The following is a 12374-nucleotide window of genomic DNA, read 5'->3' as shown; positions in this document are numbered from 1 at the left end:
TTACTCTTCAGGAAATACGGCAAGTGTCCAACTGAGCATAATGAAGTCAGAGTCAGCCGCTCTCTTGTCCTGACGTACATGGATGGAAAGAGAGAGAGAGAAAATACGACACACACACACACACACACACACATCACAAGGATGGTTGGAAAAATGTATGATGGCATCTTCATGTACATACGGAGGCCTACACTGTATCTGCCAATGAGCTGTAATGTGTGTGCGCTGGTGCAAATAAATATACTGTATTTGCGTGTGTTTGCTGTGTACACTATGTTATCGTGTACATGAGGGCGAGCGTGCAAGCATGCAAAGAACATGGTGTATGTAAACGTGTGTTATGAGTAAGTATTTGTGTGTGAAGTATATTAGGTCACTGTGAGAGTTTGTCTGAATCATACATGTGTGTGTGCCATGTGAGGAGGGCATGAGTCTGTGTGTGTGTGTGAGTGTGTGTGTGTGTGTGTGTGTGTGTGTGTGTGTGTGTGTGTGTGTGTGTGTGTGTGTGTGTGTACAGTGTATTCTTGTGTATAAGCACATGTGAGTAGGTTGGCGTGTGGTTGTGTGTCTGAAAATATGAGCTATTCTGAGAGCAGTTACATATGTAAGTGTGTGTGTGTGTACTGTACAGTATGCTTTGTGTGCATTTCCATGGGCATAATTTACGTGTGTGTGTGTGTGTGTGTGTGTGTGTGTGTGTGTGTACAGTCCCTACAGGCTGTAGTAGACTGTGCTGTGCTCAGCCTGCTTGGCACAAGCCAATTGTGTGACTAATTGGGATTGAGGCAGACTGCAGTGAATAAAATACCTCCTCCTCTTCAATCATCATCATCTCTCTCTCTCTCTGCTTGTTTCTTTCCTGAATACATATAACAACATTTAATTCTTCACATATACAAATTCAAGAATACACAAAGTTACATTAATATTTTTATTTATTAATGATAATGCCGTGTTTTCAAAATCAACAGCAGGAAAATAGAACCCTGCTGAGCTAATAAAACATTGTGTGCGTATGTGTGACCTCACATGCTACTTCATTGTGCGTCTGCATTTTTCTTTTCTTGATCATTTCCTCTGACACCAGGCAAACAAATTCATGCAGCTCTTTACTTTGTGATAACTGGTCATTTATACAGTTGCAGCAGCACAGCACAGAGTCACTGTGTTTTGTTTTTCATCCCTGCCAGGTTGCTATATACACCCTGGATACCAAACGCTTCCCCTCAATTTCTCAGACACGTTCTCTTCATCTGACTCTCAGGTCTTTCCCCGAACTCAGCACACCTCATTGGGCTGGGAAAAATGGCTTTATCAATATCACTAATTAAACAGGAATATCAATATATTTCTCTGTCTCTGCCCCTCACTTTGTTTTTGTTTTTGTCTCCTCCCTCTCCTCCTTTCTCTACCTGTCTGTCTTTTTAAACATTTTGACAGTAGAATGCATTATGTAAGTGTAAAATCTACTGGCAGGGGTTCTTGCGACCAGATGCAGAGTGTTCAGAAACACACAGAGAGGACGAGAGACTGAGAGAGAGAGAGAGGTGAGACAGACTGAAAGAGAGCAGATGCGTGTATGTGTCTGAGGAATGCTGGATTGATGTGTGTGTGTGTGTGTGTGTGTGTGTGTGTGTGTGTGTGTGTGCATGCGTGCGTGCGTGTGTGTGTGTGTGTGTGTGTGTGCGCTCTGGCCAAGGTGCAGATGGTGGATGTCAGTGTTGAAAAATTCATGATGCCATGTTTGGAGATTCCTGGGGGATATCTTCTTGTTCAACTGGCCTTATAGAGCAGGCATGCACTGCAAACACACACACAAAACACACGGGACCTGTAAGTCCTGTGTGTGTGTGTGTGTGTGTGTGTGTGTGTGTGTGTGTGACTTTTAAAAAATATGGAATCAAAGAAAGAGTTGGATGTTAGAGAGATAAGGAGAAACACTGAGAGAGAAATGAAACATCTTTTTGTTATTCTGATTTTTGCTGTTTGTCTTTTTGGAGACGTTTTCCTCAGCCTCGCTGGGATTTCTTTTTCTTACAAAGTTGCCAGATCCATCTAACTGTCAAGTGAATATTTTACAAAATTCTGTTATATATGTATATTTCCAACAACTACAAATACACTGACCATTTTAACTTTAAACTGAGTCTATTCCCACAAAAGTGTAGTCAGGAGTTTATTTGCATTGGAGAAGTTGATCTTTTAGCTAATGTTGGTTATATTTCATCCCGTACATGGAAGTGGCAGGTATGACATGTTTCATATTTTATGACAACATTTAATCATTTCTTAAGCCACTTTTGCAGCCTGAGAAGACTGGAATAATTAGAAAATGATGTGCTATGTAAGTAGAGTTATTAATCAGCAAAATCCATAAATAAAGTAATAAATCTTAGTTATAATTTGAAAATTATTCCAGGTACAGACTGTATTTCAATTTCTTAGCATGGTTCCATCAGCAAGAGATTTTTTTGAAAATGAATGATTTGATAGGACAACACAGAGTCAACACAGGCTGGACATGCTCACAGTGACAATGCTAACATGGTATTTGTTTAGCAGGTATAATACCTTGTGTTCAGCATCTTAGCTTAGTGTGTTAGCATGCTAATATTTGCTAATTAGCACAACACAAAGCACAGTATTGTATTGAAGGTAATGCCATTTGTTCTGCCAGCATTTGGTCATAATTTGTTGAACTAACGGGTGAAAAAGTCAGAGGATCACAAAAGTTATTACAATTTATCCTGAGGGGAACACGAATGACTGCACCAAACTTTGTGGCAAGCCATGCAACAGTTAAGACCAAAATATATCCAGTGGTGCTATAGAGTAAAAGTCAAGGCATCACCAAAGACAAAGGTGGTTGACCAACCAAGAAACATCTCCATCCGTGGAGCCATGCTGCTAGAGTGGCTGAAAAGCTGCATTCTAACAAAAAAGGCACAGAGGAAGAGACAGAAATAGAGTGGAGCAAAAAGGAAGACACAGATGCTTTTCTTGCATAATGTAGAAGCTCGTCGACTTTGAGCAATTTGTCATGACATTTCAATGCTGGCAACACTTTTTTCCCTCGTGTGTGATGTTTGTATTGATATGCATGTAAAAATAGCGAGCCAGTGAAAAAGAGCGAGGGAAGATGGGAGAAAAGTATACATGCTTTCCTTGCGTATGAACAAAGTGATCCTAACTCCCCATTACACACATTACTCAACGGCTGCTGCCTTGACACAGTGTTTGTTGAGTGAGGTGTTCGCATTAGCGTGCCAAGACCATTTGAGCAAACAGAGCACTCCGAGCCCAAGTGGAGCGGGTTCGGACTCTAGGTAATGGAAACTGGCAGCGACTGGCGTGACAAACCCAGAGCCTCACACACAGCTGAATATGAGCCCGAGTTCTCATTACAGACCCATTTTCTACTCTGTTACTTCTTTTCTAAGTTAGTCACTGCAGCTGTGTGTGTTTGGGCTGAGTTGTTTGCAGCATGATGGCTCAATAGTACCATATAGAAGTCAAAATAATTTTTAAGATTTTTGTTTTGGATCTATTTGTCTGTCTTCTTGACTTCTATATCTTGGTTCTCAGTGCACACCTCACGACGGAGGTTCTATGATCTTATATTTTATTGTTGTTTTACTAGCTTCAAGTTTTGTTAGCATTGTTAAAAAAAATGTATATAGGAGTTTCAGCAGGATGTTTTCTGCAACGAATCTATAAAAAGGCAGTTTTATGTTAATGTTTCGTCTTGGAAAATAGAGGCTGGAATACTTTGCTGTCAGTGGAAGACGGTAACTTTTAACAGTCAGCACAGCAGGTAAGGGTCTCGGTACCCTATTTACAGACACTGATGCATCACATGAAATTTCAGCTGACTTGCATACTGTAAGACCGAATGCACCAAATCCTTGCTGTGTTAAAGGCCTAATCCGCTGTGTCTGTCCTCAGTCATCTCAGTTCATGTGGTGTGCACTGCAGCTGTGAGTGAAGGTGAGTGTCGATGTCTGTGTTTAATGTCGAGGTGAGAAGAGCATGGTGTACTCATCACAAATGGGGCTTTTAACCAAGCTGCCTCACCACATCTCATTCGCACAAGGAGAACAAAACTGCTGCTGTTTTCTGTAACATCTTCATCTCGCTAAAAGACGTAATCCTCATTTTTAAGCCTCAGTGACATCCTGAAAGTTGAGTTTGAGTTGGAATAATGCTTCGAAAAATACACTTAAACGTCTCTGTCAACCTATGCAGAGAAGCCTGAGCTAAGGCTACCCATAACACCCTTCTCTGCAGAGGCTAGCAGAGTGGCACGTGTGCACACCTCCAAATGTCAACCAAACAATGCGTTGACCTGCACGTTGAGCAAGTTGATTGGTTGACCCAAATCCTGTCAGGAGGCGGGTTTGTTGCAGAAAAGAAAAAAAAAGTGTAAACAATACATGCACTGTAAATATTGAAATGACAGAATAAACACGTAAACACTCAAGTGCAAATGCCGACATGTGCAGACACATATCTTTGTCATTGCAGGCAAATATGCACACATATCAAAACAGATGCACATACACACACACTTGGCACACTGCCTGGGCCATGTCATGCCAATTAAGTTCAGAAACTAAAAGTCTTCCACCTGGGATTTTCACCCCAACCCACATCATTAACCCTGTCCTGAACTGAACACACACACACACACAATCTTGCATACCCTCATGCACAGTTTAACCCGCCAAAAGAGTGACCTTAGATCCACATGATGCAAACCAGCCATCAAACTCACACAGCTTACCTCCCCAAACATGAACATAGATTCCTTGTAAATGTACTTTTTCCACAGGACTAAATAATTATAATAATTTGGTGAAGTGACCCTTTCAATAACTTGTTAGGATAGACATTTTTTGCAGGCAAGTGGAGCACAGCAACCTTGTCTGGCCAAATGACACCATCTGGCGGGAGGCTGGGACAGCCAGGGAATGTGTGTGTGTTTCTGGGTTTGTCATCATTAGAAACTGTGTTGAAGAGGTATATAAACAAGTATATCTGTATAAGAAATAAGATTAAAGGGGGGGATTTATGTGTTAAAATGTTTTATGTAAATATAGGTATGTGCGTGTGACAGAAAGCGATGTTAAGTGTCTAGCCGGATGGGTTTCTGGCAGCAGACATGGGACATCCAACTAAAAATGGTTGTGCAACATGTTCCACATGCATCACTTTGAAAAGTACTATTAAGAGACCTTAAAAGAGACATATTGGCTTTCAAACAGACTGAAAGTAACTAGATTAAATCCACAGATGAAACATAACAATAAACAGTTTATTATTATTGTGTATGTGTACACAATAAAACTTTAGAGGTACAATGAGTCGCTCCGGTTCCAGCAGTCTGCATGTCGAATTGTCCTTGGGCAAGATACTGAACCCCAAATTGCTCCTGATGGCTGTGCCGTCGGTGTGTGTGTGTGTGTGAATGATTCGTTTCTTTCGACCGATCAGCCGTTGGCAGCTTGCATGGTAGCCTCTGCCATCATTGTATCAATGTATCTTAAAGGGGTGAATGTGACACGTAGTGTAAAGCTCAGTGAGTGGTCGGAAGACTAGAAAGGCTCTATTTACAATTTACCATGTGGACACTACAGAGTAAACTTGTAAAAAATTTGCCTCCATTTTATGACACATCATCCTCAGGGACAGCAGTGTTCCCTGGGAGAGTAAATGTCAAAGTGACATTGAGCATCAAGCCAGTCTGGGCTCTCTCTCTCTGTCTGTGTCTGTGTCTGTGTGTGTGTGAGAGAGAGAGACCTAGTCTGAGTGTCCCCTGGGACTGGAGTTGGCTGGCTGACTGTTCCCAAGCTGTCACCAGACATTGACTCAGAACGCTATACACTCACCATCGACACACTGACTCACTGAGCCGCATCCATCAATCTAGCCATCAAAAATGTAAACACATTCAGAGGAACTTTGAATCCCACACTGAACTGAATTAAATATGTTTCCCTCAACTGAAATTATGTTAGCAATATTTTTCCTATTTCTTACTTGTTACGCCTGGAATTGGATTTGTTTTCAGGAAATATTTGCTTATTGAACTCTCTACCAGGAAGCATTTGGTCCTGTTAAGGCTTCAGGGATTTCACTGGCAACATTGTGCATTCAAGAAACAAGCAACCACACTGCTGCACTGCTGTTCTCTCTGCCTGTTGTACTCGTGGAGTTTAGAAGGGATATTGCATAACACATAAATATTGACTGGCTGCTAATTGTACACTCATCATTACTGGCAAATATGTCCCAGATTCTGCTTTTTTGCAGCCTCCTGTACTGCGTCTTGGCCTGCGGGTGACTGTGAGGGCCTCAGTATGCTTTAAATTAAGTGATTGTTAGATTGTCTAAAGGGATCAGTGTGCTTGAAATGAGCTAGTTCACACAATGTGTCATCCAACCCATTACATAAAGCAAAACAGCCACACTCACAGGCAGAGTGAACAGCCGGCCCTCATAGTTTCCTCATGGCTGCATTCCTGATCTCTTTACGGGGTTCAGGAAAATTGGGATGAGGGTACATACGGGTCGTTTTTGATAAAAGCATTCATGGTAGTTTCCACACACCTTGTCAATCACTATGTAAAAAGTGACAGTTTTGGAAAATTTAAGAAAAGGTAACCTTTTAGACACTGTTAGGGCCACTTGATGCTTTAAACAAAGTGCTTGTCAGATCATCTCACAGCATAGCATGAACACCTTTGAAGAGAGACGGTCTGAGAACATGCGCCATTAACTCCATTTTAACAATTCATTGTGTACAAGACAATAAAGACATGCAAAAGACACAGAGCTTTGGGAGGGACATCAGGGAGTCAGCATAATGCAGGCAGGGGGAAGATATTACGGCAGGTTTTTCACCCAACTTTCAATTCAATGATTTTGGAAGATTGTCATATGAGTCTGTTTCACTCTTAATACAAGCTTCAAAAAAGATTTACCTTTCATGACGGCACTTTCAGATACATTTTGTTTATCACTCATGTTGGTGGTATTTTGTGTTTTCTTAGGTTTTATATCATATTTATATGACGGCTTTTCTGAAGGTTGCCATTCTGCTGCACGTTGAGCTCAACATGGCAATTTCCTAACAATTTTCAATTTTCAATTTATTTATTTAACAGGGACGGTACACATTAATGAACGTCAGTCAGTGACGTAAATATGGCAGATTTAGCCAGACGGCTATTTTTTGTCTGTAGTCCCAGGTCAGTACAAGTCAATATGAAACAGACAACATAATAAAAACAATAAACAAAATAGTACATTTCACCACAATATACAAAACAGGTGATACAGTATACAGGTCAAACATACGTACAACTTTCATCGTAATGGAAATAAAGTTAATAAAGTTCCCTGCTAGAAGATTTATTTTTAGCAGTGCTTCAAGTTCTTATTTTCCCAATTTGTGATAAAGCTATTCTAACTACAGAGAGTAACTGTGAGTACCAAGCACAGGTGCAAACCAGGGACACATGGATTAATTTGGTGTCAGTGGCGACAGATAGACCACACAACTGACAAACAGGGCCAGTCTCCCCCCAAAAACTTGGTGTGTCCTTTTTAAAAGTGCTTTTCAGAGCCTAATCCCAGGCCTCCCGTTCTCCCAGAGATCTGTGTCGGTGTTGTTAAAACTCAGCAGACAGCACTGTACAAATATAGCTGAGTAACTAGGCCTACTGCAAATAGAACAGAACTGAATTTAATCAAATCAACACAGCATGCTCTATGTTCCAACATTCACCCTCTGGCAGCACCCCTCCTCCTGCTTCCTCTCCCTCTCTGTCTGCTCTCTGTCTGACTCTGTTTCACTCTCTTGCCTCCTTGCAGACAGCATGCACAAACACACATTTAAGCACAAAACATAACCTTATTATTGCACTTTCCCCCCTGTCTTACCCCAAACACCTCTTACACTAACTTTAACTTTCTTTCTTTCTTTCTGGATGTCATCGTTTCCTCCTCTCTTTCTGCCTCCTTTACCTTTCATTTCCTTTCCTTTCGCTCATTAGTTGCTGCACAGTATGCAAATCTACCTGTGTAATAGCTACATGCAGCTAAACACACACTCTTTCCCACATACAGACAGCGCCTTCTGCCTCTCATAAATATATCATAGTTCCCATCAGCTGCGCTAACACATAAAGTAACATGAGTCATCCCGTTAATCATTCTCAGCTTTATCACTGACCAGCTTTCTGCAGGTTGCAATTATGAAATGATAAATGGTGTTTGGTGGTGTTGTCAGATTATTTAGACAACAGGGAGCATTAAGCTGGAAACAGAGCAGCCACGGGACACTGATGGCTGGCCTGTGTTTCCAGTGACACATGAGGATTGTTTATGACAGGCCTGTGGTAGTGGTAGTGTGTGTATATGTGTGTGTGCATGCATTTGTGCTACCGCCTCAATTACGCAGCAGTCAGTCAGTCAACCATCCGGCCGGCCAGCCAGCCAGGCAGCCAGCCGGGTCCAGACAGGGTGAAGCAGCAGGCTGGTAAGCAAAATTAACCGCAGAGGCAGTGCAAACAGACCACAGTCAGACCACATCACAACCACACAGCACCCTGCCATTTGCAGCGCTGCACATGGCCGTCTGCAGGGAGGGAGAGGAAGGAGGGAGAGAGGGATGAAGGGGAGGGAAGCAGCGAAGAGAGATAGAAAGAAAGGAAGGAAGAGATTACAGGACAGAAAGGGAGGAGGATGGTGGGATGGCGGGGGCACAAGCTAGGTAGGAAGGGAGAGAAAGTCAGGGATAGGAGGAGGAGAGCTGGCAAGAGTGGGAAGTGCTGTTAAGAAGCTAAGGACAGACTGTTGAGGGAGAAAATAAGGAGGAAAGACAAGCAGAAACGCAAAGATGAAGGAGGCAGACGTTTACACAGACAAGAGCCCAATTTAAGCATTTTCAGAAAATGTAGCTTTCCATCTTCATCCTGTCTGTGTGAGACCTGCTGTATCTACTACTGACAACTGAGTAATTCAGCTGACAGAGGATTCACTGTGGAGAAATGATTTATTTTAATAGCCCCTTTCATGCAATCCTTATTGTTATATGGCACAGGTAACCAGAGACAGCTTGCTGTACATGGGCATGCTACCAGTACATTCATTTTAGGTTTCTGTTTAGGTCTTATATTGGAACTGTGGTTTTTTAAAAAACCAATGTATGCAACACGAAAGGGTGACAAAAAAACACACAAAATAAATGGCTTAGATTTGGTTGTGCTGTAGGGTTGTGTTCATTCCCTTTCAGCACCTCTCTATTCCTGTTGTCTTTATCAGTCTCTCATGCGCATCTGCATATAAGTGGATCTGGAACTTGTTCTGTTCCAGAAATAAGAAAACCTCATTTGAAATGTAAAATCACATTCACATATGTAATAACTCAAATTAGTAAAAAATTATGTCATTAAGTTCACTCCATGTGTTTAGATGGATATTACATTTTCAAAAAAAATATTTTTATAATAATTTCTGTTTTTAGCTCATTTTAACAAACACCATTTCCACTCCATGACTAGTTCAGACATGGCTGTAACAGGGCAGAGAAGGCTAACTGTAGTAAATGTTGTAAAAAAAAAATATAGATTTCAGCAAAAACGTTAAAAATGACATGTAGGTAGATAACACGGACAAGAGAAAAGCTAACAGGTAGGGTGACATATCTTGTGTTCTGCCACATTGATAAATGTTCATGGGAGCTATAAATGTTTTTGTATGCTGACAAGTTTGTTTGCACTATGTGAAGTTGTTAGAGTTCTTAAAAACACAAATGGTGGAATAACAGTGCTGTAGAAGATATTCATTTATGATAAGATAAGAAAAGTAAACCCCAGAAACTGATTAAATAAACCCTGAATCAGAGTCACAGAGCCTTGTGCGCTATTCCATCTGCTGAAAAGAGTCATCAGCATGCTAACACTCTGTAAATGCTTTCAGTCTTAGTTTAGTGTGCTACCATGTAGCTCTAAACACGAAGTACAGCTGAGCCTGATGAGATTGCCATTAGTTTTGCAGGTATTTGGTCACAATATTTGTTTTGGACAGTTATTTATTTGCTTCAGTCCTTTATCTGTAGAGAGAGAAAGGAAAAATAACAAAGATCCTGCAGTTGAGTGGTACCCAAAAAGTAAAAAAAAATATTTTACATGATGATGGCATTCAATGAAAAGTTAGGGGATCACCAAAGTTATACAATTCATCCTGAGGGTGACATGAATTCTTGAACACATTTCATGGTCAATCAGTAGTTGTCAGGACACTTCACTCAAAATCAGAAATGTTAACTTCATGGTGGCACTAAATAAAAAGTCAGTGTGTGTTTAGAAATCATTGGGATTTATCCTTTGGGCACTGCGGATATCTACAAAATATCATGGCAACTCATCCAATAGTTGCTGGAATCAACCGACCAACCAACCAACAGACAGACGTTGAAATTCTTAGAGCCAAACTGGTAGTGTGGATAAAAACCAGTGTGGACAGACGCAAATGGATTTCTAACTGTTGGGATGTGGGCTGGCGAGCTTACACTGGGTAGCATTTCACAGATGATATCACAGACAGCTGAAAACACTTGTATCACAGATGAAACAGCATTCCAGCAATTGAGCAAGCCTAACATTTTACAGCCTGACAACCATGTATTTATTAAGTCAAATAAAAGGCTTTGAATGGTTCCCACAGACCATAACTGGCAAAATAAAATGACTCTTGAAAAAACATCTCCTGATGTGAAAAAGTCTAAAAATCCAAACATGACTAAATGCCTTCCACTGCATGAGCAGCAGTTCAGACCTTGTAACCTTGATCCCTCTGAAATAGTGCAGGAGAACAGTCATATAAATTTTTAATTTGAACAACAAAGGAAAAAAAAAAAAAACCCAACACAATTAGAATTCTGAAGTGCATGTTGGCAGGAATATATTTGTGAAGCACACAGAGTTGCTGAGAGGATCTAACAATAACATTACTGTGTTTAGGAAAGAAACTACAAGCAGACCATTATCTTGTCATTGGCACTCACGGTAATGCGTGCTTTTAGGGGGCCAGCTCAGATAAATGCAGCTAGAAAAGAAAAGCAGAGCGGTGGGGGGAAATGAGGTTAAAGAACAGCATAAACAGAGGATATGAGAGACAGACAACAAAAAAGGGAGAGACAGATGACAAAGAGAAATTGAAGAAAAAAGTGAGATAGGGAGAGGGATTTTGCTTTGAGGTATATCAGAAGAAAAGTTAAGAAGAAGAGTGGGTTTCATGGCACGAGGAGGAAGCCAGGCCTCTATAGCAGAGAGTTAGCCCGAGGTGTTTTCATACTTGAGCGAGCGCTGATGGACGGAGGTCGATGAATTAGTGATGAGGATCAGGATGAAAGTGCTTTCTAGAAACTACAGGGCCGACCAGACAGAGCCAGGGCATGTGGGATAGGTAAGGTAGGCCCAGGGTGTGAGGCTGGAGTGATAGACGGGACAGGTCTGGCCTTGAACTGTCAACACACATCATACATGGCAACAACACTTCAGGACAATCTGCACACCTGTCAGTGTGAAAGTTAGCTCATTGTAGTACACTTACATTTGTTGTAAAATATCTGTAATTTTAGGGTTAGGTTTTTAGATGAAACTTTAGCAAATACCCTTTATAGACTACCATCAACTTGTCTTTAATATTATAAAAATATCAATCTGTGATTTATAGATTATACAGATTATTCCAGGAGTGGGTCGAATTTCTGGTGTACTCAATTAGCACTTCCTTTGTTTTGCAGAATAACAACACCCAGAGATCAGACAAGAAGGTTCCTGCTAACTTGTTCCAGTGTGCATTTATCGCAGTAGGGCCCCTTTCTCAAGCTGCACAAGGCTACATTGTATTCTGGTATTTTGAGGCCACTATAAGTGATACTGGCGTCAACAGATGAGCTTTGACATTGCTCTGAGGTTTAGGGATGACACTTTCAGCAGCTTAAAAGAAATTTGCTGTCAAACTTTGTAGCCGAATGTAAAATGTAAGTGCTGTTGTCTACACTTGACCAGATATCTGCAAACACATGAAATATATAGCATTACAGCAGCAACAAAAGAGGGCCATAAATGTTTTTGCATAATAATTGTTGCAATTGCTGTTTTAAATATTTTATTTTATTTAGGGGTTTTTGTACAGATCCCCTATGGCAACATTTGCACCAGAAAGACATAATAGGTTCCTTCAAAGAACAAAAGGATATTTAAAAAGAGTATATATGGTATGGGTTGTACAAAAATGCTAATTTCAAACTCACAAAACTTAGTTGGGAAATGAAAGAAAACAAGCAAACACACACTAAAAAA

This window comes from Micropterus dolomieu, linkage group LG05 (assembly GCF_021292245.1).
Source record: "Micropterus dolomieu isolate WLL.071019.BEF.003 ecotype Adirondacks linkage group LG05, ASM2129224v1, whole genome shotgun sequence".
NCBI lineage: Eukaryota > Metazoa > Chordata > Actinopteri > Centrarchiformes > Centrarchidae > Micropterus > Micropterus dolomieu.
The sequence above is the reverse complement of the archived record's forward strand: the minus strand, read 5'-3'. Positions refer to the sequence as shown.